The 27,050-nt window shown below is 39.9% G+C and overlaps 1 long non-coding RNA gene across 2 annotated transcripts in view; it reads left to right on the forward strand.

The window, feature by feature from the left end:
* Positions 1–27,050, forward strand: part of LOC144336529 (uncharacterized) — a 323,751-nt gene that overhangs the window by 139,045 nt on the left and 157,656 nt on the right. The window lies entirely within an intron of this gene.

Below are 27,050 nucleotides of genomic sequence, written 5' to 3' on the forward strand. Positions count from 1 at the left end.
CAGGACGTTTGACAGAAGCCCTTGATTGCCAACCAGTGATGACCACTCAATATTTTAAATTAGAAAACTGCTTGAGATGGCTGCCAGGTAAACTCTTTTTGAGAGACCACTGTTAGCCTTTTATTGATCCCTGATAGAAACTGTATCTATTACTGAATGACACAAATTATTTTGAAACCTGGAATACTCTGCATGTAATGGGTTATATCAGATGAATACTCCCATTGGGAGCTAACTGCACAAAGGAACTGCATCAAAAAGAAATGGTGTATTCAAGAATGTGTCACAGGGGAATCCACTGAAGGAACCCATTGCACACACAAGCAAGTGGCAGCGCTGTCTAGGAGCCCCACATGCATCTCCCTGATAACTTAAACTTAACTTCACATCTGAATGAGTATCCCCATAAGATTAATATTGCAGGATCCCCAAAAGTAGCTCAGCTTACACAATGTAGCTCAGATGTGGAGGGCCCACACTGGTCTCAAAGTTGGCTGCATTGCAGCCTGCTCATGGCTAGACAATTATTGAAGGGAAAGATTCATTCACTCAATGGACAGAATTCAGAGTGGCGTTCATAAATATATTAACAAAACTAAGTGATATTAACAAAAATGAGGTATGGATTGATACTGACTCTTGGGCCACAGCCAATAAATTGATGATAGGATCTGGAATATGGGTCTTAGATGACTAGAAATAAAGAGAAATCATAGTAAGGGGTACAATGTTATGAACATTATAGGCTTTGTAAGCCAGCTTCCAACGTGGCCCCAAATAATTCCTACCTTGCGGTATTTACAATCTTTTGTGGTTCCCTCCCTTGTCATATTAAGGATGGTCTATGTGACTGGTAGAGATAACTTACTCATTTGGTCTCCCTTGTATCAGTCATTCCAGAAAAAGCCAGCTGCAGTGTGATTTCCAGCCTTATTTAAAGGCCAGCATGGTGAGAAACAACAGCCATTCAAGTGGGATTAAAAGCAGATCCACCAGCCACTACACTCAAGCCTTCAGGACTGCAGCCGTAACAGACAGCTTGACCACCACTCCATGAAAGCCTCTAAGGCACAACCACCCAACTAGGTTGCTACTGAATTTCTTCTCCTCAGAAATTATGTGAGATAATAAGTACTATTATCTTACATTGTTTTGGGGGATAATTTGTTGCACAGCCGTAAATAATACAGATATAAAAAGAAAAAATCAAAGTGTGTCATGTTGATACTCAACAGTAAAACTTTCTTTCACATTTGGAAGGGCATTGGAGGCAGTAAAAGAATGTTCTAGTTCTCCCTGGAGGTGGCCTATTATGTACACAAGGTTAGTGGTCATGGGGGCATTCAAGCAAGTTAAGAAAGGCAGATCTCTCTGACTACCTCTCAGGCTCAATATGAGACTAACTTTTATTATTTTTTTCCTATAAGTTAACTATAGACTACAGGATTTTATGTACTGAGAGGATACAGTTAGGCGGTGGACTATACTGGCCTTTGCCTGTGGCCCCAGAAGGATAGGGATGGGTTTTGAATGTGCTGAACACTTATTTTGGAGTTGGATTTGGTAATGGGAACAAATGCTTTGAATATCATCAGGTGATTAGAAAAATAAATTTTATTTCAATTTAGATCCTCTACCGAGGTATCTTCATATCAAGGACCCTGTTTCACTGAGGATACAATGCAACAATAGGCTAAAGTGCCACATACAATAGATGTATATATTATACCATCCATAGAACGGTGGATTATTAGAAAACTAGCACAGACAATCAAAACACCTGCTTACTAAATTGGGGAAATGTGTTGAAATGAAGGATTAAAGGAATGGTTTGTATGAATAAATGAATACGTGTCACAACTTCACACATGTGACATTAAGACAGATCATTGGACCAATTGAAAGATATATTGGAAATGAAAGAAGAGGGAAGGGAGAAGATATTGTCAGTTATGTAATCATTTTTACTCCTTATTTTTTATGGATACATAATATTTCACTTATTTATGGGATACATGTCAGTATTTGCTATACACATAGAATGTGTATTACTCAAGTCAGGGCACTTGGGGTATCCATCATCACCTTAAGTACTTAACCATTTAACTGTTGTAGACAGTTCAAGTCTTCCACCTACTTTGAAATATACAATGCGTTGTTGCTAACTATATTTACCCTACTCTGCTATCGAACATTAGAACTGATTCTTCCTATCTGACTGTACATTTGAATCCATCAACAAACCTCTCTTCATCCCCATCTTCCACCCTACACCCTCCCTGGTTTCTGGTATCTATCATTCTGCTCTCTACCTCTGTGAGATCAACTTTTTTAGCTCCCACATATAAGTGAAAACATGTGATGTGTGTTTTTTTGTGTCTTGTTATTTCACTTAACATAATGACCTCCAGTTACATCCATGTTGCTGCAAATGACATGGTTTCATTCCTTTTCGTGACTGAATGGTATTCCATTGTGTATATATTGCGAAAGGAAAATAAATCCTGGGGCTCCAAAATCTCTAAGCTAAAGGGAAAAGTCAAGCTGGGAACTGCTTAGGGCAAACCTGCCTCCCATTCTATTCAAAGTTATCCCTCTGCCCACTGGGATAAATGCCTATATGATTGCTTCCTTTGGAAAGGCTAATCAGAAACTCAAAAGAATGCAATCATTTGTCTCTTACCTATCCATGACCTGGAAGCCTCCTCCCCTCTTTGAGTTGTCCCACTTTTCCAGACTAAACCAATGTTCATCTTACACATATTGATTGATGTCCCATGTCTCCCTAAAATGAATGAAACCAAGCTGTGCTTGAACCACCTTGGGCACATGTCATTAGGACCTCCTGAGGCTGTGTCATGGGTGGGCATCCTTAGCTTTGGCACAATAAATTTCCTAAATTGAGAACTGCTTCAGATATATGGGGTTCACAATATACACCACATTTTCTTTATCCATTCATCCTTTGATGGACACTTAAGTCCATATCTTGCTAGTGTGAATAGTGCTGCAGTAGACATGCAAGTGCAGGTATCTCTAATAAACTGATTTCTTTTCCTTTGGATAAATACCCAGTGGTGGGATTGCTGGATCATATGATAGTTCTATTTTTAGTTTTTTCAGAAATCCCTATCATGTTTCTCATAGTGGCTACACTAATTTACATTATCACCAATGGTATATGTGTTCCTTTTTCTCTGCATCTATGCCAGCATCTGTTACTTTTTGTCTTATCATAGCCATTCTATCAGGAGTGATATGATATCTCTTTGTGATTTTGATTTGCATTTCTCTGATGATTAATGATGTTGAGCGTTTAAAAAAAAATACTTGTTAGCCATTTGTGTATCTTCTTTTGAGAAATGTCTATTCATGTCTTTTGCCTACTGTTTAATGGGTTTCCTATTATTATTATTTTACTGTTGAGTTGTTTGAGTTCTTTGTATATTCTGGATATGAGTTTCTTCTCATATGAACAGGTTGCAAATATTTTCTCCCATTCTACAGATTGTCTCTTCACTCTATTGATTGTTGCTTTTGCTGTGTGGAAGGTTTTTATTTAATATGGTTTCATTTGTCTATTTTTGTTTTTGTTGTCTGTCCTTTTAAAATCTTAGCTATAAAAAATGTGCCTAGACCAATATATTGAAGTGTTTTCACCTAGTAGTTTTATAGTTTCAGGTCTTATATTTAAGTCTTTAATTCGTCTTGAGTTGATTTTTACACATGGTCAGAGATGGAGGTTCAGCTTCATTCACACTCTCTTTAATAAATGGTGCTAGGAAAATTTGATATCCATATGCAGAAGAATGACACTGTACTGTAGCTGCTTAGGGTTTGGGGGTGTGAAACCCAGTGTTCTCTCTCTCTCTGGGGCAATGTCATTGCATAGTCTTTAGAAAACTCACTCTGTCAGTTTTCTGGCCATGAGGGTTGAGGAGCTCCACCATGGCTAGGATTGCAGGAGTCCCCGATGGGAACACTGAGCATCTCTTTTCCTTTTCCTGCTTTGAGGAGTCTCTCCAGGCTCCCAGTCAATCCTGGCCGAGTAGGCTCCTGATCCCTCTCCTTGATTTAGGTGTTTCCTGTCACTTCTCTTTTGAATTCCAGTGTTCTCTCTTGGATCATCTATTTGAAGTGTGATTACCTACTCAATATTTAAGTTCTTCTTTGTGGATCAGGTGAGTATGAGATGTCTCTATGGAGTTATCTTGAAACCCCTCCTCAAAAATTTCCCTCTTCTTCACTTGACCTCATAAAATGGGTCCCAGATTGCTTCTAGAATTTCTATTGCTAAACGAGACAAAATGGCAATGCCTTTGAATATAATTGCCTAAGTTCCGAAGGGCATGATAATTGTCAACTTTCCTTCCTCATCGGAAGATCTTTAGGCTCCTGTCTACCTAGCAGATGAGATAATCCTATATGCTTATGTTTATCCAATTGTTCCCGGAGTCATTGGGGGTGAATGAAAAGGAAAGTATAGGTTTGATTTATATTGCTACTAGCTTTATGGGCTAATCCTTTTGTTGTGCCTAATACTTCTATATTGAGGAGGGCATAGGTAAATGTAATAATAAGTGGAAAGAAAGTAAATGATTACTGAGGGAAAGGAAATTAATATTTGCATAATGGAATATTGCTTTAGTGTCCATGAGACTAGTTCAGGATTAGAAAATAGTATTACCTCTTAGTTATATTCCATATGTCACCTTCAAATAAAGCCAGATTATCAGACAGGACAAAGAGCAAACATATCCAACTATATGCTATTTATAATAAATGTACTTTGAATAATACGAAGAGGCAAATAGGTTGAAAGTAAAAAGAGTGAAAAACATATATTATGAAAACGGTAAGTAAAACAAAGAAAAATTATCTATATTAGTATTAAAAATATATGGTAAGGAGTTTTGCTACAGAGAGATTTTTACTATGATATTTAATTTAGCAGAAAGAGAAAACACTGATAAACATATGTGTGTCATAACGGAGTCCAAAATATATTAAACAAAACTGTCAAAACTAAACGAAGAAATGGAAAAAGGACCAATTATAGTGGGAAATTTCAATACTTCTTTCTTTGTAATTGATGAAAATAGACAATCAATAAAGACAGAGACTTGAACAACACTACCAAACCAGTTGATCTAAATAACATGGATGGAATCCTCCACCCAACAACGAAAAAATACTTATTCTTTTCCGGTGCACATGAATATTCATCAAGATAAACTATATACTGAGACTGGGTGTGGTGGCTCATGCCCATAATCCCAGCACTTTGGGAGGCCAAGGCAGGCAGATCACGAGGTCCAGAGGTCGAGACCATCCTGGCTAACACAGTGAAACCCTGTCTTCACTAAAAATACACTGGCCAAAGAAGAAATCAAAAGGGAAACTAGAAAATATTTTGAATTCAATAACAATGAAAGCACAACATATCAAAAGTTGTGAGATGTAGCTAAGATAGTATTAGAGGGTTCATTTATTGCTTTAAGGAATATTTATTGCTGTAAGAAAGAAAAGCATAAAATAATTATCCAAATTTCCATCTAAGAAAGTAAATAAAAGAAAGCATATTAAACCAAAGGGAATTCCAATATCAGGAGTAAAAGAGTGGACATCCTTCCAGTTTCTATAGATAGTGAAAGAAAAATAAGAAAATCTCATGACAACTTAAATGAAATAGTAGTATTTTTAAAGAAACCACACTTACCAAAACTGACTTAGGAAGAAACAGACAACTGAACTGTCCCATATCAATGAAACATATTGAATTCATAATTTAAAATATTCACAAATAGAAATGTCCAGACTCAGCTGGCTTCATTGGTTAATTCTATCAAATATTTTAGGAGAAAAAAAAACACTAAAGCCATAAAAGCTGTTGCATAAAATTGAGGCAAAATAACCCTTCTCAACTCATCTTATAAGGCCAGTGTTATCCTCACACCAAAGCCAAAGAAATAAAAGAGAATAGAAAAGACAGAGAAATGTCCCCCACGAACATAAACACAAAAATCCTTAACAGCGTATTTTCAAAGAAAATGATACAATATACAAAACGTAATAAGTTATAAAAACTGGGTTGTATCTCAGGAATGCAAGATTGTTTAATAGTTGGCAAATCAATATATTTCATATTAACATATTGACAAATCATAATATTTCATATTAACAGAATTAGGGAGAATAAATAGGATTTTTCTCAATTGGAGTCAAAAAAGCATTTCGTAGAATTTGACTCAAACAGTAAAACTCTTAGCAAACTAGAAATAAAAGATAACTTCCTCAACCTGATAAGAGACAGATATGAAAAATCTATAACCAATATCACACTTAATGGTAAAAGACTGAATACAATGTTCTTGAGATTATGGACAAGCCAGAATCCCCTTTCAACACTGCATGGGAATTTCTGTAAGGTCAGAAAACAAAGCTAAGGGAATACAGATCAGAAATGAACAAAATTAACTTTTTTTGTAGTTAACATGTTAATGCAGGCAGAAAATCCAAGGAAATCCACAGAAAGAAAGCTAAAGATAAGAAGTGACTTTAGCGAGGTACGAAAAACAAGGTTGAGGTTAAAAATACCATTGATTTTCTATATATCAGTAAGGAGAACACCTACTGGATGTTGAAATGAGGAACAACTCAGTTGTCAAAGCAACTCTGTTTACAAAAGTACAAATAAAATTCCTTTGAATAAACTTAAGAAAAGACGAGTGAAAAGTATACATCTTGTTCACTGAAAACTACAAACATTTTTTGAGAAAATCAAAGACTTAAATAAATGGAGAAATAGATTATTGTATATATTGTAAGACGTGACAGCTAAGGTAGTAATTTTCCCTGGAGTCAGCAAGTTTTTGTAGCAATTGTCAAGGGAGGGGCACCAAAATTTACACGAAATCAAAGGACCTAGAAAAGCCAAAAATATTTTAAAAAGAAAAACAAAGTTGGAAATTATATACCTTTTGATTGCAAGGCTTATTATAAAGCTACAGCAACCAAGACAGTGTGATATCGGCTAAAGGATTTTCTGCCTACATGAACATGTTCCAACATAACAAAATAGAGTTGGAAATAGACCCACACATATATGTTCAATTGATTTTTGACAAGGGCTCCAAGGTGAAAGCAGGCTCCAATGGTGAAAGCAAATTCTTTTCAAAGACTTGGTCTAAAGCTGTCGAATATGTGAATTATTAAAAAAAGGGGGGACAAAAGCAAAACTTACTTAGACTACATCTCACATAATTCACAACTCTTAACTCAAAATGTATCGTAGTCGACATATAAGATCCATAAATTTTTCAGAAGGAAAGAGAAGACAATTCTTATGACCTTGAGTAGACAGTTTCTTAAATTGAGCCCCCAGCTCCTGCCAAATGAACCATAAAATAAATAAAAAGATGAAGTAGACTTTACTGAAATTTAAATTTTTTTCTTTAAAGTAAGAAAATGAAAAGGCAACTCTCAGAGTAAATACTTACCAAACACATATCTGAAGAATGACTATTATCAAGAACATATATTAAAAAAACACACTCACAACTCAAAAATAAGATGCAAGCTTTTAAAAAATATTAGCAGAGGATTTCAAGAGACATTTCACAAAGTAAGTTATGTAAATGACCAATAATGTGAGAAGTTGGTCAATATTACTAGTTTTCAGGAAAATGAATATTGGAACCACTAGGTACTCACTCCCTAGAATAGCTAAAACTTTAAAAATAAAACACAAAATGTACAATCCCAAGTGTGAGAAAGAATGTGAAGCAACCATAACTCACGCATTGCTTGTGGGAAAATGGTGGCACCACTTTGGAAAACAGTTTTGCATTTCATTTTATAGTTAAATGTATACTTACCTTGTTATTCAGTAATTCCGATTCTAGGCTTTTACGCATGAGAATGCGTACATTCATACTAAGACTTGGATGTATTCACACCAGCATTATTTATTGTAGTCAAAACTGGAAACAACCCAAATGGCTGTCAACTGGAGATTGAGTAGATAAAATACAGTATAGTCTTAACATGGAGAAACACTCAGCTGTAAAAACGAATGAGCTACTGATGCACCCAACATGGAGAAGTCTCACAAGCGTCACACTAAGCTGCATGTACTGTATGATTCCATTGATAGAAAATTGTAGAAAAGCCAAAACTGTAGTGATCAACAGTTCATCAGAGCTTGCCTAAAACAGGAGTGGCAGTGGGGATGGGGAGATGGGGAGGAGGGACGACAGTGACAGCAAATGAGCAACACGTCTGGGTGGAGGAAATGGTCAGTATTTGGAGTGTGATTGGGCTGTATGACGATGTGCATTAGCCAAAACTCAACAAACTAGACACTTGAATTATTAGGCTCCAGCAAAACGATTTAAATATGGGAGGCAAAAAAGTTTACAATAATACAAATACTAAACATTAAAACTTGAGAGTTGTAACTACAGTGACATTTCCAGAATTTTGTATAGATTTAAAGGGTTATACTGTTAATAAAAAACATACTCGTGGATTATGGGCTGATATCATGATTTACAATCAAGCAACATGAGAAATGGGGGAATTAGCTCTCACAGAAAAGGGCTGTAATCAGCCGAAGCCACAGCTCTGAAGAGTCAGCTCAGTGGTGTGGTGGCGTTGGGCCATTTTCTCCTCCTGAAGCTTCTGTTCTCTGAAGCTGGTACTATGGAGAATTCTCAGACCAGCTTCATTACTTTTGATGAATTATTCTATGGGGCTAACTGGGTCTTAGGATTCAGTTGACTGTTATGGCTGCTGGAGGAGGAATGTGGCATACAACTGGAACCCTCTGGAGACAGAGGAATGTCTCTCATCAAGATGTGTTAGAGGAAAGAAGAGCCAGAGTCCAAGAAGTGATAGTGGAGCTGAGATGAGAAGGTGGACTCTGGAGGGATGCAGGAGGAACACTGGTAGCTAATGGACTGGTGCATGTGTGCGTGCGTGTGTGTGTGTGTGTGTGTGTGTGTGTGTGCAGAAGGCGATTCAATAATTATCTTTGCTTTGGGACAATGGCTAGAATAGTGGAGTAATTTGCTGAGGTAGGAACTATGGGAGGAGGAACCCATTAGGATGGGTACGCTGGGCACATTGAGGAGTGAGGTGGCTCAGAAGGAGACCTCCAATATGTCATTGGTAGTAGAGGTCTGGAGAAGGTGAAAGAGGCTTTAACTGGAATGTTTGAGATTCATCCATGTAGATGAGATCATGGAAGTCATTAGCATGAAGAAGGCTGCTTGATGATCACGCCAGGATGGGAGAAGGCTGGGAGATGGAACTGGAACTGTGGAAGCACTAATGCTTAGAGAAGATGAATCCGCAGTGAAGACTGAGGAGGAGAAGGGAGGCAGGAGGAAATTCAGAGGGAAATGAAGATAGCAACTTTGGCCAGTCAAAGGATATCTTCTTAGTTTTTATTGACTCAGAACAAGTTACTTCCCTTCTCTGGACCTAAGTTTTCTCATCAGGCTGATTTTGGGTTAGGTAATTTCTTGATCCCTTCCAGTTTTAAAATTCTCTCATCCAAACATGGTTTTTTATTGCCAAAGAAGCATTAATTGCTTAAACACATTTTGTGGTATCTTCATTGGAAATACGGCAGATGTACATGCACATGCAAACACCTGAGAGAACAAACACCACTTCTATCAGTGTGGTTTGTCTCAAGGGAATGGCATAAAAAGATGGAGGAACAAATTGGTCAGTTAACCAAATGCAGCATCAGAAATACTCTGTTGACACAGCAAACCACAAGGAGCGTTGAAGAAGTGGCAATGTAAACTACTTTCTCTGCAAACGTCAAGGGATTAGAAGGGAACAGACGCAGGGTGGCCCAGTGGGTGTGGCCCCACCAAAGTCATGGGGACTTGGAGATTGAAAAATGAAAGGCAAAACCCCAACACAGAAAAGCTTCTGGGCTCCTGGCCTCTGATATCCACTGCTGTTTGGAAAACTCAATTTTAAATATAAAGTAAAAGTTACAATCAGCTTTTAGCTGATTGATTAATGGGTTCAGCCCACAACCACTGAGAAGGCTGCTGAAATCAGTACGTATCTCAAATTTACAATTGCTTTCAGCAAAACAGCCAGTGGAAATTGATGAGAGATTTAAAGATGATTTTTCTCCTATACTGATGCATTCTTCACATTGCCTCGCTTCTCTTTAACACACTGTGATTATTAGCTAATAATTTCCCATTGGTGCTACCACATTTGCCTTTCAACTGATAGTGTAATACAGGCATGCTTTGTCTTATTGTGCTTCACAGATGTGGTGTTTTAAGAATTGAAAGTTTGTGACAACCCTATGTTGAGCAATCTATTGGTGCCATTTTCCCAACAACATGTGCTCACTTTGTCTCTGTGTCACATTTTGCTAATTCTCAAAATATCTTCAACATTTTTATTATTACTATATCTGTTACATTGATCTGTGATCAGTTATCTTTGATGTTACTATTGTAATTGTTTTGGGGTTCCATGAACCGTGCCCATATGAGACAGAGAAAGTAATTAATCAATATTATGTGTGTTCTGACTGATTCTCTAGTCAGCAGTTCCCCATATCTCTCTGTCTCTGCTTGGGACTCCCTATTCCCTGAGACACACAATATTGAAATTAGACCAGTTAATAGCCCTACGAGGGCCTCTAAGTGTTCAAGTGAAAGGAATTATCACAACATCTCTCACTTTCAATTAAAACTAGAAATGATTAAGCTTAGTGAGAAGGGCATGTCAAACAAAAGCTGAGATAGGCTGGAAACGTGGTATCTTGTACCTGTTAGCTAAGTTATAAATGCAAAAGAAAATTTCTTGAAAGAAATTAAAAGTGCTACTCCAGTGAACATATGAATGATTAAAAAAAAAAAAGTGAAACAGCCTATTGCTGATATGGAGAAAGTTTGAGTGGTCTGCATAGAAGATCAAGCCAACCACAACATTCTCTTAAGCCAAAGCTTAACCTGGAGAGTTGCAGGAAGTCAGGGACCCAGAATGGAGGGACTGGCTGGAGCCACAGCAGAGGAACATAAATTGTGAAGATTTCATGGACATTTATCAGTTCCCAAAATTAATACTTTTATAATTTCTTACGCCTGCCTGTCTTTACTGCAATCTCTGAACATAAATTGTGAAGACTTCATGGACAATTATCAGTTCCAAAATAATACTCTTATAATTTCTTATGCCTGTGTTTACTTTAATCTCTTAATCCTGTTATCTTTGTAAGCTGAGAATGTACGTCACCTAAGGACAACTATTGTACAAATAGCTTGTTGAACATGTATGTTTGAACAATATGAAATCTGATTGTAAAACATGGGCGTTTGAACAATATGAAATCAGTGCACCTTGAAAACGAACAGAATAACAGCAATTTTAGGGAACAAGGGAAGACAACCAAAGGTCTGACTGCCTGAGGGCTTGGGCAGAATAGAGCCATATTTTTCTTCTTGCAGAGAGCCTATAAATGGATGTGCAAGTAGGAGAGATATCATTGAATTCTTTTCACAGCAAGGGATATTAATACTTAATACCCTAGGGAAGGAATGCATTCCTGGGGGGAGGTCTATAAACAGCTGCTCTGGGACTAACTGTCTTATGCGGTTGAGACAAGGACTGAAACACGCCCTGGTCTCCTGTAGGACCCTCAGGCTTATTAGGATAGGGAAAAAATCCCACCCTGGTGAATTTGAGGTCAGAACAGTTCTCTGCTCTTGAACCCTGTTTTCTGTTGTTTAAGATGTTTATCAAGACAATACGTGCACAGCCAAACACAGACCCTCATCAGTAATTCTAATTTTGCCCTTGCCTTGTGATCTTGCTTTGCCCTTTGCCTTGTGATCTTTACTGGCCTCAGAAGCATGTGAACTTTGTTTTCCTTTTTTGCCATTTGAAGCATGTGATCTTTATGATCTATTCCCTGTTCGTACACCCCCTCCCCTTTTGAAATCCCTAATAAAAACTTGCTGGTTTTGCAGCTCAGGGGATATCATGGACCTACTGATATGTGATGTCACCCCCAGAGGCCCAGATGTAAAATTCCTCTCTTTGTACTCTTTCTCTTTATTTCTCAGACCAGCCAACAGTTAGGGAAAATAGAAAGGACCTACATTGAAATGTTGGGGGTGGGTTCCCCCAATACCAGAGCAAGAGCCTAACTGTCTTTAATTCTCTGAAGGCTGAGAGGGGGGAGGAAGCTGCAGAAGAAAAATTTCAAGCTAACAGAGATTGGTATGAATTTTAAGGAAAGAAGCCATCCCCATAATATTAGAAGTACGAGGTGAAGCAGCAAATGCTGATGGAGAAGCTGCAGCAAATTATCCAGAAGATCTAGCTAAGTCCATTGATGAAGGTCACTACACTGAACAAGGCAGACAAAACAGCCTTATCTTGGAAGAATATCACCTCTAGGACTTTCATAGCTAGAGAGAAGTCAATGCCTGGCTTCAAAGCTTCAAAGGACAGGCTGACTCTCTTGTTAGGGACTAATACATGTGGTGACTTTGAAGTTGAAGCCAATGGTCATTTACTATTCTAAACATCCTAGGGCCCTTAGGAATTATGCTAAATCTACTCTGCCTGTGCTCTAGAAATAGAAAAACAAAGCTTGGATGATAGCACATCTGTTTACACATAGTATTTTGAGCCCATTGTTGAGACTACTGCTCAGAAAAAAAATATTCCTTTCAAAATAATAGTAATTCCTCATTACTATTCACAATAGCAAAGATGTGAAATCAACCCAAATGCCCATCAATGATAGACTGGATAAAGAAAATGTGGCAAATATACAACATGGAGTACTATGCAGCCATAAAAAGAAATGAGTCATGTGTTTTGCAGGGACATGGATGGAACTGGAAGCCATTATTCTCAGCAAACTAACACAGAAACAGAAAACCAAATACCACATGTTCTCACTTATAAATGGGAGATGAACAGTGAAAACACACGGACACGGTGGGGGGGCAACACACATGGGGCCTGTTGGGGGGATGAGGGGGCAGGGAGAGCATCAGGATAAATAGCTAATGCATGTGGGGCTTAATACCTAGGTGATGGGTTGATAGGTGCAGCAAACCACAATGGCACACGTTTATCTACGCAACAAATCTGCATGTCCTGCACATGTATCCTGGAAATTAAAATAAAAAAAATTAGTGCTCATTGACAATGCACCTGGTCACCCAAGAGCTCTGATGGACATAGAAATAGAGATCAATGTTTTTAATGCCTACTAACACAGCATCCTTTCTTCAGCCCACGGATGAAGGAGTAATTTTGACTTTCTAGTCTTATTATTTCATAAATACATTTTGTAAGACTATAGCTGCCATAGACAGTGATTCCTCTAATGGATCTGGGTAAAGTAAATTGAAAGCCTTCAGCATTCTAGATGCCATTAAGAACATTCGTAGTTCATAGGAGGAGGTCGGATTACCAACATTAACAGGACTTAGTTGATTCCAACCCTCATGGATGACTTTGAGGGGTTCAAGACTTCAAGTGGAAGAAGCAACTGCAGATGTGTTGACTATGGAAAGAGAATTAGAATCAGAAGTGGAGCATGAAGATGTGACTAAATTGCTGCAATCTCATCATCAAACTTGAACAGATGAAGAATTGTTTTTTATAGATGAGCAAAGAAAGTGGTTTCTTGAGATGGAATCTACTCCTGGTGAAGGTTGAACATGAGCATTTTTGAAATGAAAGTAAAGAATATTACCACAACCTAGTTGATAAGACAGCACCAGTGTTTGAAAGGACTGACTCCGATTTTGAAAGAAGTTCCACTGCAGGTAAAATATTATCAAGCAGCATTACATGCCACAGAGAAATCTTTCATGAAAGTCAGAGTCAATTGATGTAGCAAACTTCATTGTTGTCTAATTTTAACAAATCACCACAGTTAGCAGAACTGTCATCAACTACTACCCTGATCAGTCAAGACCATCAACATCGAGACAAGGCTGTCCACAAGCGAAAAGATTAGGACTCACTAAAAGATCAGGTGATCTTTAGCATTTTTTAGCAATAAAATATTTTTAAATTAAGGTCTGTATACTTTCAGACATAATGCTAGTACAAAATAGACTACAGTATAGTGCAAACCTAACTTTTATATGCACTGGGAAACCAAAACATTTATGTGACTTGCTTTATTTTGACATTCATTTTATTATTGTGGTCTGGAACTCAACTGTATCTCCAATGTATGCCTGTAATCATAATTTTTTCTAGGATCAAATGATTGTAGACTCGCATAATGGTTATGTTACTTAAAATAGTAGAATATGTAATCTCAGTGGCTAAAAGGGACTTAGCTTTGAGCCTATGCATTCTATGCATACTGAATTGTTTTCAAGGATGGACTGGAAATGGCTTGAATTGGAACCTCCTCTATCCTGGTGTGGCCCACTGTTCGGGCCAGTGAAGTTGGCCTTCAGGTTCCCCAAGACCCTCTCTTCTAAACTTCTAAATTAAAAGGAAGAATAAAACTTCCAAAGGACTCTATATAAATAATAGTTGAAATTTGAAGAAGCTTTTGTGTTATTTAAACAAATAGAGATTAGAAATAAAAGTGTAGTATGTCTAAGTGTTGAGTATTATGAGAAGCAAATAGAAAGCTAGAATTATGTAGATTGGAAGGCCTGATACTAATTGCACTCTGCTATTTTTCCATAGTGATACTGAATTAAGTTACAAAATATGTTTTCTTTTTCAGTTCCTCTGTGGTACAATAAGAGGAAGTAGCATTGTTATGAGATCAAACTGTAGACTTCTAGAGTGTTCTGCTACAGTACATGTGGGAGTTCATTATGAAAGTGTTTGTCTTACCCTGAGAAAACCTGAGAAAAGAAAATCTTTCTAAATGAGCTAGAGAAACACACATAACTGAAAAAATATATAAATAATAATCTCTCTACCTATATATGTTAAAATATGTTCTACTTATATGATTATCAGATGACAGCTGGCATCAAGTATGCTGGATAACTGGCCTGAGGTTATGACTTTTTTTCTGAAATATTTTTAGAATTTTCCAGTTTTTACAAATTCAAACCTAAGCCCAAAATGTACATTTGCATTTGCTGTATTTAAACCTTGGGAAGTTTTTCCTTCTTGTTGAATTCATGTCTATGTTTTACTTCCATGCTTTTCTAAGAACTAAAGGACCACTATTTTAGGGTTTCTAAATGGAATTAATTTGCGTATCTGAAACACATCTCTGCATATTTCTCTAGAAAAACCACGTAGGGTACCCTATTTGCTATGTATGCAAAAGAACTATGGAATGTGGAATGAAAGATCTCTTCTTCAGTGGAATATGTTCTTAAAATTTTCCTAAAATTGATATTTTATTTTATTTTATTTATTTATTTTTGATGGAGTCTTGCTCTGTCTCCCAGGCTGGACTACAGTGGTGCGATCTCAGCTCACTGCAACTTCTGCCTCCTGGGTTCAAGCGACTCCCCTGCCTTAGCCTCCCGAGTAGCTGGGATTACAGGTGTGTGCCACCATGCCCAGCTAATTTTTGTATGTTTAGTGGAGATGGGGTTCCACCATGCTAGCCAGGCTAGTCTCGAACTCCTGGCCTCGAGTGATCCACCTGCCTCAGCCTCCCAAAGTGCTGGAATTACAGGCATGAGCCACTGTGCCTGGCCCTAAAATTGATTCTTAATTGTGCTTTTTGAGAAAAAAATTCCTAGTAGCTACAGTAAAGACAGATCAGCTGGTATTCCCAGGCCATGTAAAGGACTTGGTCTTCATCACAGGACAGTATGTTATATAGCAATGAAGGGCACGGGGTGACAAAATCAAACAGGTGCAGATGGCAGCATTCTGTTCAATTCTGTATTTGATTTTTATCACGACAATTCTGACACTGTTTGTGCAATGAGTTATGCAGTGCAAGAGACTGTTTTTTTCACTGTTGCATACCTCATGCTTACCACAGCGATGAGCACTCAGAGGAAGTTGGACAGTAAGTATTTGGCAGATGAACTGAGGAAGAAACAATCGAAATATATACATTAGGAAGCATGCTTAAACCTACATAAGAAGAAACCAACTTTATCTATTTATAGTATTTTCAAGAGATTCCAACTGTGTGTGTCTCTGTTGGCCACACAGTGTCCTCCAACCCCAGACACTGGCAGTCACAGAGGCAGTCCTGATGGAAACGTAGGTAGACTGTAGAGAATGTGTTTTCTTTCAGAAGTTCAAAAAGTGATAACCCTGAAAATGAAATGTTTTTCAGAAATCTCAAATCTAGATGGAAACGATTTCTCCTTTAGATTTAGTGAGTCAAATTCCATTGCTTGGGCATGAGTGCAGAAGAGTACAATTATTAAAAATGTGACTAGAAGGGTCATTGTCCACTGACATTTGAGGGATGTAGTTGCTAGTTTGACAGAGGCATCGTCATGGAAGTGATGCTTTGGAAGGCGGGCTGTGGGCAGGATGCTTGGGAGGCGCTGAGGACGGCTGCTTGATATTCGAGGGAAAGCTTCCTCTTTAAGTCTCTGGATACTCAACAGAAAACCATCACAGGCTTCAGATATATTAATGTATTTTAGTACTACCAGTAATGTTTTCAGCTTTGTCGGCATAAACTTTTTTTTTTTTTTTTTTTTTTTTTTTTGAGACGGAGTCTCGCTCTGTCGCCCAGGCTGGGGTGCAGTGGCGCTATCTCGGCTCACTGCAAGCTCCGCCTCCTGGGTTTATGCCATTCTCCTGCCTCAGCCTCCCGAGTAGCTGGGACTACAGGCGCCCGCCACCTCGCCCGGCTAATTTTTTTGTATTTTTAGTAGAGACGGGGTTTCATTGTGTTAGCCAGGATGGTCTCGATCTCCTGACCTCGTGATCCGCCCGTCTCGGCCTCCCAAAGTGCTGGGATTACAGGCTTGAGCCACCGCGCCCGGCCTTCAGCTTTGTCGGCATAAACTTTTGATAATTTTTCTTAAATTACTGAAGTCAAATAAGAAAGGTGTCATTGGTTGCCGGCATCCTGTTGGCAGCGTGGCCAGAGCACCCAGTTTCCTTTCTCTCTGCAGCTGGTCTGGGGAAATTGCTATGGGAGAATCATGGTACTTCAGAGCTCACTTCTGTGATTCCAGTGAGGCTGCATTGCTTCCGACCTGACTCTAGGATTGGTGTGTGTGTGTTCTTTTTTTACAGAGTTATAAGAAGAGTAGGAAAAGAGTAGAGTGAGTCAGTCAGCTTATTACCAACGCTGTGCAACAACAGACAGTAGGCTCCACGGTGGGGCTTTGGAGGAGGCTTCTCTGTGCCCTCTCAGACCTCAAGCGTGATGGCTTTTAAAATGCTTGCCATGGCCAAGTCACACCTTCAAAGGGGAACAGGTGTTGTGGTGCCCACACGTGTCTCCTTGCTTACTGCTGCCGTGCCCTGGCCTGACTTACTGTCCACTCCTGCATTCCTTTATCTATGGGCTTTTTTCTGGCCACCAAAACCCACGGTGTTGGCCCATGCAACAGAGCAGCAATGGGGTTACTTTGATGTGTTGGGGAGGGAATTAATATCCCATAGGAGTCGTTCTCAGCCAATGAGAGAGGTGGAGGATAAATCCCTTCAGTATTTCATCGCTTGGATGCAAGGCGAGGCCTCTGGGCCCATGCTCTGCCGTGGCTCCTGGAGCTTTCTGGGGCTTCAGGGCCTCCCGGTCTAATGAGGCTGCACGTACTGGCTCTCTTCACTCCCTTGTCTCATGGCCCTGCTCGCACCGTGATGTTTCCTTCACCTCCCCAATAAACTACCTGAGCTCAAATCCTTGTCTCAAGGTCTACTCCTGTGAGGACCAAACTAAGACATTATGCAAATCAAGTCACTTTTAGTGACAATCTGGAGCGAGGCTGAGCAGCTGCAGAGAGGACGCTCATTAGACCTACAGACCGCTGCCCGGTGCTGTGAAAGTCTTCGACCTGTATCACTCTCTGTGCAGTTACAGCAAGCACTACTAACAAAGCGAAGCAACCTTCCTTAACCCAGTTTGATGATTTGTCTACGTTCACTCTTTTTATATATTATTATCACTCTCTGTGCAGTTACAGCAAGCACTACTAACAAAGCGAAGCAACCTTCCTTAACCCAGTTTGATGATTTGTCTACGTTCACTCTTTTTATATATTATTTTTCAGTATTTAAAAAGTCCCAATGAGATGAACTCTAGATGTTGATTCTTCTATATGAATTGAAGCTGTGCTTGAGAAGGGTAAGAACATTACAGGATCAGCTCCAAAGGATCTTGATCATTTTAAATCTATCCCCATAGGAAAATGTGGCCATTTCCATGGGTGTTGAGGTTGTCCTTTTCAGGATAAAGGATCATACTATATTTCAGGTAAAAATTCACCTTTAGAATAATGTCTGTTATTTCTAATGTTTTGCCCATTGGTTCATGGAACAAAGATTTATTCTGCATTTACTATGTGTGAGATCTCTAATGGACTCCAGTGATTCAGATGTTTAGGGAAGTATTTAATGAAGAAACATAGCTCTAATGCTTTAAAACTTTTATTAACAATTTAAACTCATTTCTTCAGTAGGAAGTGTATTTTCTCTGCTCTAAACACCCAGATCACTTATATTTTATCTTTCTGATGGCATTTACATTTTAGCTTACAATTTTTTTTTTGTAAATATCTTCTGTAAATAGTCTCTACTAGATTGTAAACTCCTTGAGGAACAAACCATGTAGTATTAGCTTTGTTGCTCTTACATTGCTTAAAATATACTCTACCTAAAATAGAAGCCAAGTAAATATTTCTTACATAACTCTTTCAGGTAATATTCCTTCTAAAACTTAATATTCCTTCTAAAACTTGTTCATGATGAAACTTAGTTACCACTTTCATATCCATGCATAATTTATTGAGATCATCTTAAACTTTCTTCTCAACACTTAGGCATTTTATTATTTAGAGAAACACAAGAAAACAAGACAACTAAATATCATGTTCCTTCTTAGTGATTAGCGTACTGGGGGGATGGGGTGGGAAGGTGAATTTCTGCTTTGAGTTAGTACATAGATAAATGGTCTCCACGTTTCTCCCCATTGTTAAGATTCTATAAATTAGTTAGTAGGGGAAACATGCTTATTGATAGCTGAGTAAGACCAGTGAAAGAGAAGGTCCTTCTTTTGCTATTAAGAGCACATCCCATTTAGCTTATGTAAACTTAATGGTCATAAAAAGCACTTCCATATGATGAGTGCATCTAGATAATTCTACTAAAAATCTAATGCCATTGCCAGTATGGAGTTTAACCATTCAAGCACCAAGAAATTTGGTGAAAAGTCACAGCTACCTGGATTATTTCTTGAACTTTACTTGATGAATACTTTTGAGTGAATGTGGGTGACCACACGGATTTCTTATTCACCTGGATTTTTAAAGGAATAGGTGGGTGAAAGTGAATAAGTCTAGCCTGGGCATTGATGAAGGCGTGACAGTCTTTGAAGTGAACAGTAGGGATATGAGTGTGATTTACTATTGTTATCATCATTGAGGTCTTATTGGTTGAGGATCAGTAGACAGACATTTGAATTTGTACACAATTCTTAACATGCGTATCTAAAATTATCTAAGAAGTCATGTATTTTTTTTTTTTTTAACAACCAGAAAATAGTACAGGATATTTAATTGTGGGAGGCTTTGACAGTCTTGGGCATCAGCCTCCTCCTGCCGCTGGAGGTGCTGAGACCCGCGGCAGGGACGGTGGGAGACCCCATGGAACCCGACTGGGACCCCGCTTCCTCCTCCCCACCAGACCCTGCCAGTGAGCTCCTCCTCCCCGGCGTAATTATTGTTATTATGGATTAATATGGAGAAAGCAATCCTCATAAGAATCAGGGTTGCTGCTGTAATTTCCTCTAGTTGGCCTGGAGGGCTCCCAGCGTTAGGCCAGTGTGTGGGTCAGGCCAGACTCAGAGGAGGCAGCGTGGCACAGCACCTGGTAAACAGAAGCGGGTCATCACCTGGAGACCCCAGCGGCAAGTGGGCTGCCCACCAGGCCGCCAGGAAGTCTGCAGATAGCAGAGAGCCCAACCAGCAGGAGGGAGTCCCAGAGAGCGAGGACCTGTGGGACTGGGCCTTTAGTGAGGCTGGTGGGCGTTATCCCTCGGGCCTTCCCCTGGGGAGCGGTGGTTGGCTGGCTTCAAGAAAACACACATGATGGGGACCTTTCTTACCTGACTCTGGGCCTGGTCAGGTTTCATCGGGGTCAGCAGCTGTGAGATACGCTGGGGATGGTGAGATGAGGAACCAGCTGACTGCAGTGCATGGGAAGGGGAAGTTTTAAAGAAGCTGAAGATATAATAACTGGGTATGACTGGATTTCAGACCACTCACGGCAGGCCTAAAAATGGGTGGCGAGGCAGCATAAAATCATAAGAATTCACTGCATGCTTAGATATTAACGAGACCTGGCATCAAACGTCTCAGATCAAGTCAGATGGCGTAGTTGAATAGAGGGGAACAGGACACAGGAAGAGAGAAAGGTGAGCAGGAGCTGGAGGAAAGGATTGTGTTTATGTGCCAGGCTGCGCTGGGTACTCTTCTCACATGTGTAATTTCATTTAATTTTCACAGAAATTTTGCAACGGAGGTATTTCTTCAGGCTCACTGATGGAGCTTGCTGGAAGACGATACACTTCTTGAGGGGTCAGTCACATAACTTGTAAATGAGAGAGCTGACCTCAAACCCAAGCCTATGTGACACCAAAGCCCTTGATTCCAACAGGACAAAAGAGGGTAGGAAGGAGGGAGGATGAGAGGGAGGGAAGGAGGGGGAGAGAGAGAGAGCAGGGAAGGAAGGAAGGAAGGAAGGGAGTGAGGGAGGGAGGGAGGGAAGAAGGAAGGAAGGGAGGGAGGGAGGGAGGAAAGGAAGGAAGGAAGGATGGAAAGATAATACTGGTAAATAAAGGGCCACAGGAGGGTGGAAGGGGGTAGACGGAGGGAGGGAGGGAGGAAGGAAAGAAGGAAGGAAAGAAGGAAGGAAGGAAGGAAGGAAGGAAGGAATGAAGGAAGGAAGGATGGAAAGATAATACTGGTAAATAAAGGGCCACAGGAGGGTGGAAGGGGGTAGACGGAGGGAGGGAGGGAGGAAGGAAAGAAGGAAGGAAAGAAGGAAGGAAGGAAGGAAGGAAGGAAGGAAGGAAAGAAGGAAGGAAGGAAGGAAGGAAGGAAGGAAGGAAAGAAGGAAGGAAGGAAGGAAGGAAGGAAGGAAGGAAAGAAGGAAGGAAGGAAGGAAGGAAGGAAGGAAGGAAGGAAAGAAGGAAGGAAGGAAGGAAGGAAGGAAAGATAATACTGGTAAATAAAGGGCCACAGGAGGGTGGAAGGGGGTGGACGGAGGGAGGGAGGGAGGAAGGAAAGAAGGAAGGAAGGAAGGAAGGAAGGAAGGAAGGAAGGAAGGAAGGAAGGAAGGAAGGAAAATACTCACGAATCAAGGGCCACAGTATGGTAGGGTGGACACAGGCAGGAATGCCACTGGGAGGTGCTGGGTGGCTTAGCGTCCAGTTTGGGTCTTGCAGATCCACTGCACTCACAGGGTGACAGGGGTGGGTCTCCTGGAGGGTGCTGTTTCCCTTTTCCTCAAATCACCTATGGCTCTTGGTCAGGACCATCTCAGCGGCAGTTTGGGTAAAATGGGTTTCTATGGGCGGGCCAGGTAGTCTAAATCACCATGTGTGGTTACCTGGGGAAAGAGACGTTAACTGCAAACAATCAGGTTGGAGCCTGGCAAAAGAATATTATTTTGAATCAGTTATTGTGGGGAAAGGGCACGGAAAATTATTAGGATTGTCTTGAAATAGTGAAAAGGATAGTAAAAAGGATGCCCCAAGGAAAAAGTTTTATGTGCCTGGGGTGTCTTACTTGGCCTTGGCTTTCCATGGCTGAAATAGAATCAATCAAATTCTGAAAATAATTATTAAAATAATTATCCCTCGCTTGAGAGAGGAAAACTGATTAGAGCCAAAGTTTAGAAGTCTCCACAGGCAGGTGGAGGAACCAGGAAGGGCTGGGCCGTCGGTAGGCCTTGCAGCAGGCGCTGGGCTGAGGCCTGCGGGATGCTCCCTCTCTCTTCCCTCTGATGCCTGTGAGAGGGCCTTGGGCTCGGGGGGGCCTCAGTGGTTAATGTGCAGTTTGTAAATGCACTTGCATTTATGAGCAGGACATCAGGATGTATTATTAATGCCCAACTGAGAAGAATAACAAGAGGCTTTTGTGGTTTATGCAGTAAACTGTGTTTTCACTTAAGAGTGGAACATAGTAAATACAAATTGATGATACAGGCAATAGTAATCATAAAACCACAGCACAGGCAAGCTGACAAGAGAGGTTCCGTGCCAATTTGCAGCTATTTCCATGGCACGCATTTGCCTTTAGAACGCTTCCATCCTGGGTAGCTGGGCATCAGCAAATACTCCTGTCACTTTAGGAAGCTTTGTTTATGCACCGATCTCTGAGTTACTGTGGTCTAGAAAGACCAATTATTGTTCAGATATAATTTGGCTGACAACTTATTTAATGGTTATTATTTCGAGAACACAGCTCTTTCATTTTTAAATAATGTGATTAAGAATATGATGATTGAAACCAATTTTTCTTTTTTTTTAAATTTCTAATAATAGAAAAATACTAGTTCTTATTGAGACAACTTTTTTTTTTAACGCTTCTTGTTGTTCTGGGAGAACCTGGTGTTTATGAAAACTTTAGGGTTTTCAGCAACTAAAGAATATGCATGTCAGCAAAGAGACAGCTTGGACTTGCAGGCCTCTGGTACGTGAATCCTTGACATATGAGTCACTGGACAGCACAAGTGGGCTTTTCTGGCTATCCCCACATTGCTGAAGCCACAGCTACCGGAGCCATGGCTCTTGGTCAGGACCATCTCAGCGGCAGTTTGGGTAAAATGGGTTTCTGTGGGCTGGCCAGGTAGTCTAAATCACCACGTGTGGTTACCTGGGGAAAGAGACGTTAACTGCAAACAATCAGGTTGGAAAGGGTGGTGGGAGTGTAACCCATTCTCAGGTTGGGAGCTACCCTGAATGACTCATCAAGTTAATTCTATGTAGGCTTACTTCTCAATGTGACACATCAGAATATCTCCCCAACAAAGCCCTTGAAAGAAAGCTTAAGGTCAAGATACAGAAAGCCAGCAGCAGTTCTCATGGGGTTCTTCAAAACAAACAAACAAAACTGTTTCTTTCTATGTATTTGAATATTTCAGATATTTGTCTAAAATTTGCAGTGTTATGGATGTCAGATTTACAAATTGTCTTCTTTCCACTCATCATAATCTTCTATGCTCTTTACAGAAAGGAAAAGCATATCCCAAATTCCATCTTACAATCGACAAAGAAAAGACCCCATGTACATAAAAGTAAAGAGGTTGGTTGATGGTGTGTTTGTGTCATGCAAAATGTGGTCTATTTTAAAGAAAACAAAGAGCACTAGAGATTTTACTCTCTTGTGTATTACTTATTTTTAAATTATGCATTGCTTTCATTTTCTTAAAAACAAAAGATGGCATAAGTGATCACAAAGAGAACTGGGCAATTTATTTGGGGGAAATTTCTCCATGAGTAGTAAAAAACAAATTTGCAAAGAGTATAAAGGTTCAGTGGCAGAGCCATCCAGCTCCAGAGATCGTCTTTCTGATTTGTCCCAAGCCTTTCCAACATATTCACCTCTCTGGCTCTGTCTGTCTCTGACACTCTTATTTATGAAGCTGCTCTTTAGTGATCACAGAAGCTGCCCAACGTAAACATTTCCATTTCCTTTTCAGAAACCATAGAAAAGTGTAAGAAGGACTGGTATTTCTGAATCTCTTGGTTCAGAAATCACGGAGCTGGATAGAGTGGTTGCATGACTGATTTCTGAGGATAAGTGGCTAAACTATTTAGAAATGAAAACTACATGCTTTAATGTTAGATTATGGTTTTGCATTCTTTAGTTTGTCATAGAATTTATTGCTCTGAAGAATGATTACATGATGTTTTCAGATTAGGGCCAGATGTATATCCAGAATATAAAACTGCAGAGAGAAATGTGTAACATATGGTCTGGAATTCTTAGGAAAGTTATGAAACTTCTGGGTCTCAAAAATTATTATGACCTGAATGTTACAAAATGAGGTCACTTTAAAGATATTTATACTTTTTAAAATTGCAGTTGTGTCATTAGCTGAAAGAGAATGAGATACTGGGAGGTTTGGGGGCCAAAAACTTAGTGGCACAAGCTTCTTGTCTCTGTAGAATGTGTGTTATATTCTTACCCCAGTGCCTGCAAGCCTGCAGCACCGTCTTCACCATGGAAAGAGGAACGCATCTGCTCTTCATGAGTGGAATTGCTGCTCTTCGCTAAGCTAGCTCCATGGTTGGTGGAACTGGTACCCAGAGACTCTAGGATGACTCTGGAGGCCTGGATTATTTTCCTTCTTGAGGGTTGTAGCTACTTTTAGATTAAGTTTGAGCACATTGCTAGGTGTTACGGAGAAAATGTTTGTGTCCCTCCCAAATCCATGTGTTGATGCTCTAACCCCTAATATAATAGTGTTTGAAGGTGGGGACTTTGGGAGGTGATTAAGATTAGATGAGTTCATGAGGGTGGGGTCTCCTGATAGGATTAGTACCCTTCTAAGCAGAGACACCAGAAAGCTCCCTCTTTCTCTCCCCGTGAGTGCACAAAGAAGAGATCATGTGTATAGTGAGACAGCAAAGAGGCTGTCTTCCAGCCAGGGAGAGAGCCCTCTCCAGAACCTTACCTTGCCATGATCTCAGTCCCAGCCTCCAGAACTGTGAGACAATAATCACTCAGTCTATGGTATTTTCTTATGGCAGCCTGAGCAGACTACAACATCAGGTGTAGAAAGAGAAGATTGAACTAAATAAAGGAGACTTTCTTACCCTCTGTAGTAGGCTGAATAATGGCCACCCAAGATAACAGGTCCTAATCCTTAGAACCTATAAATGTGACCTTATAAGGAGAAAAGTTCAAGTTAAAGATCCTTTTTTTGTTTGTTTTTTGGAAACGGAGTCTTGCTCTGTCGTCCAGGCTGGAGTGCAGTGGCGCCGTCTCTGCTCACTACAACCTCCGCTTCCCGGGTTCAAGCAGTTCTCTGCCTCAGCTTCCCAAGTAGCTGGGATTACAGGCGCTCGCCACCATGCTGGCTAATTTTTGTGTTATTAGTAGGGACGGGGTTTTACCATCTTGGCCATGCTGGTCTTGAATTCCTGACCTCGTGATCCATCCACCTCAGCCTCCCAAAGTACGGGGATTTACAGGCAAGTTAAAGATCTTAACATGGGAAGATTATCCTTAATTATCCAGGTGGGCCCTGCATCCAATCACACGTGTCTTTATCAGAGAGGGACAGCGGGAGACCCCCCATACACAGAAGAGGAAGAGGGTATGTGACCATGGAGGCAGGGATTGTAGTGATGTGGCCACCAGGAACAAGAGGAAGAAAGGAGTGGGATTTCCCCGAGGATCTCAGGAGGGACCATGGCTCTAGTGACACCTTGCTTTTGAACTTTTGGCCTCCAGAAATGTGAGACAATGACTTTGTTGTTTTAAGTCACTCAGTTTGTGGTAATGTGTTATCTGCCACAGAAAACTAGTACCCTCCAACTTCTTCCTTCTTTTGGCTACAGGGCTTGTTAACTGGATATGCAAAGCTCTTACCTTGAGGTTTGGGCTTCCCTCTGTAGGTAGCACAATTCCAGCCTTAAGCCTGGCTGTCTTATAGAACAGGAGAAGGTCTGAGAGAAATTATTTTACCCTCTGGGTAATTGCTGACAATAATATGTCTCTTCTCAGGCCTAGAGATCAGACTCAAGTATAGTATGTATGATAGTATTTGGCAATTTAGCCTTTCGTTATTTCTATAGGATAGTCCATTGACTGTATCAAGGGCGTGGTGCAGAAAAGACAACGGATGATAATTAGAAAATTACTCTGCTACCAAATCACATCTTAATTCTTTGAAAGAGCTATATTAATTTTCTTTTTAATATTTCTGCTTTGCTTTCTGTTTATGGCAAAGAATGCTTGAGGTGATGTTTCTGGAGTATGAACCTTTTATATGGCAACCAGACAAGTAGAGAAAATGTTAGTCTAATAAGAGCCTCAACATTATCCTTTTTCTATAAATTATTCTAATGTTTGGATTAGAGGAAAGCCATTTGGTTGTTGGAAAGGTCATTTTATTCTCAAAGGACCAAGAGAAGGGGGTCCTCTGAGAACTCTTTTACTCAAAAAGGCCAAAAAAAATCCAGCCAAAATTAATTGGAAGTTTAATTTTGAATCTCTGTTGGGGATTTGGCTGAGGATCAGCCCAATAATGGATAGCACATGCATAAACTCTTTTGCTACCTCCATCTTCTCCTCTGGATTTCCTTCCTTTTTTGAGATCTGCATCGAAAGTCTTTCGAGTGTCTATGCTTGTTGTTCACATTTGCCAGGAAAAAAACAGTATGTGTCTTGTTCTTTTGTCAGTCAACTTCTTGTGAATGTTATAGATGGCTGGGCCAATCGCCCAGTTCCCGATTTTTCTGCTTTAAATGATCCAAACTTAAAGCATAAAGACTAACAAATACCATTTGTGTCATTTTCTAAAATCTTTCTGGTAATCTCTGAAGCTACTAATTAATTACTCATGAAGAAAATAAAGTATAAACAAAAGCTCTGCAAATCCCTGCCTTCCTGTTTATGATGAGAAACTTCGAACAAATAAATATTTCCCAGAGTTAATACCTGAGAAGTTATGCTAGAGATTGCATTAAAAAAGTATACTCCACACAGGGGATTCAACTGTGTGCTAGTCTCATTGTTAAATTATTTCATTTCCCCCATCTTTGGCTTTTTGGGGGGTTACCCACAATCTAAAGAATCGCTTATATTTTGAATTCATTCAGCATCTGAAGCATTCACATCTTTGCCATGTGTTAAATTTGAGTAAAGCCCTTGAAGTGTGATTACAGAAGAAAG

Source organism: Macaca mulatta, chromosome 18 (assembly GCF_049350105.2).
Source record: "Macaca mulatta isolate MMU2019108-1 chromosome 18, T2T-MMU8v2.0, whole genome shotgun sequence".
Classification (NCBI taxonomy): domain Eukaryota; kingdom Metazoa; phylum Chordata; class Mammalia; order Primates; family Cercopithecidae; genus Macaca; species Macaca mulatta.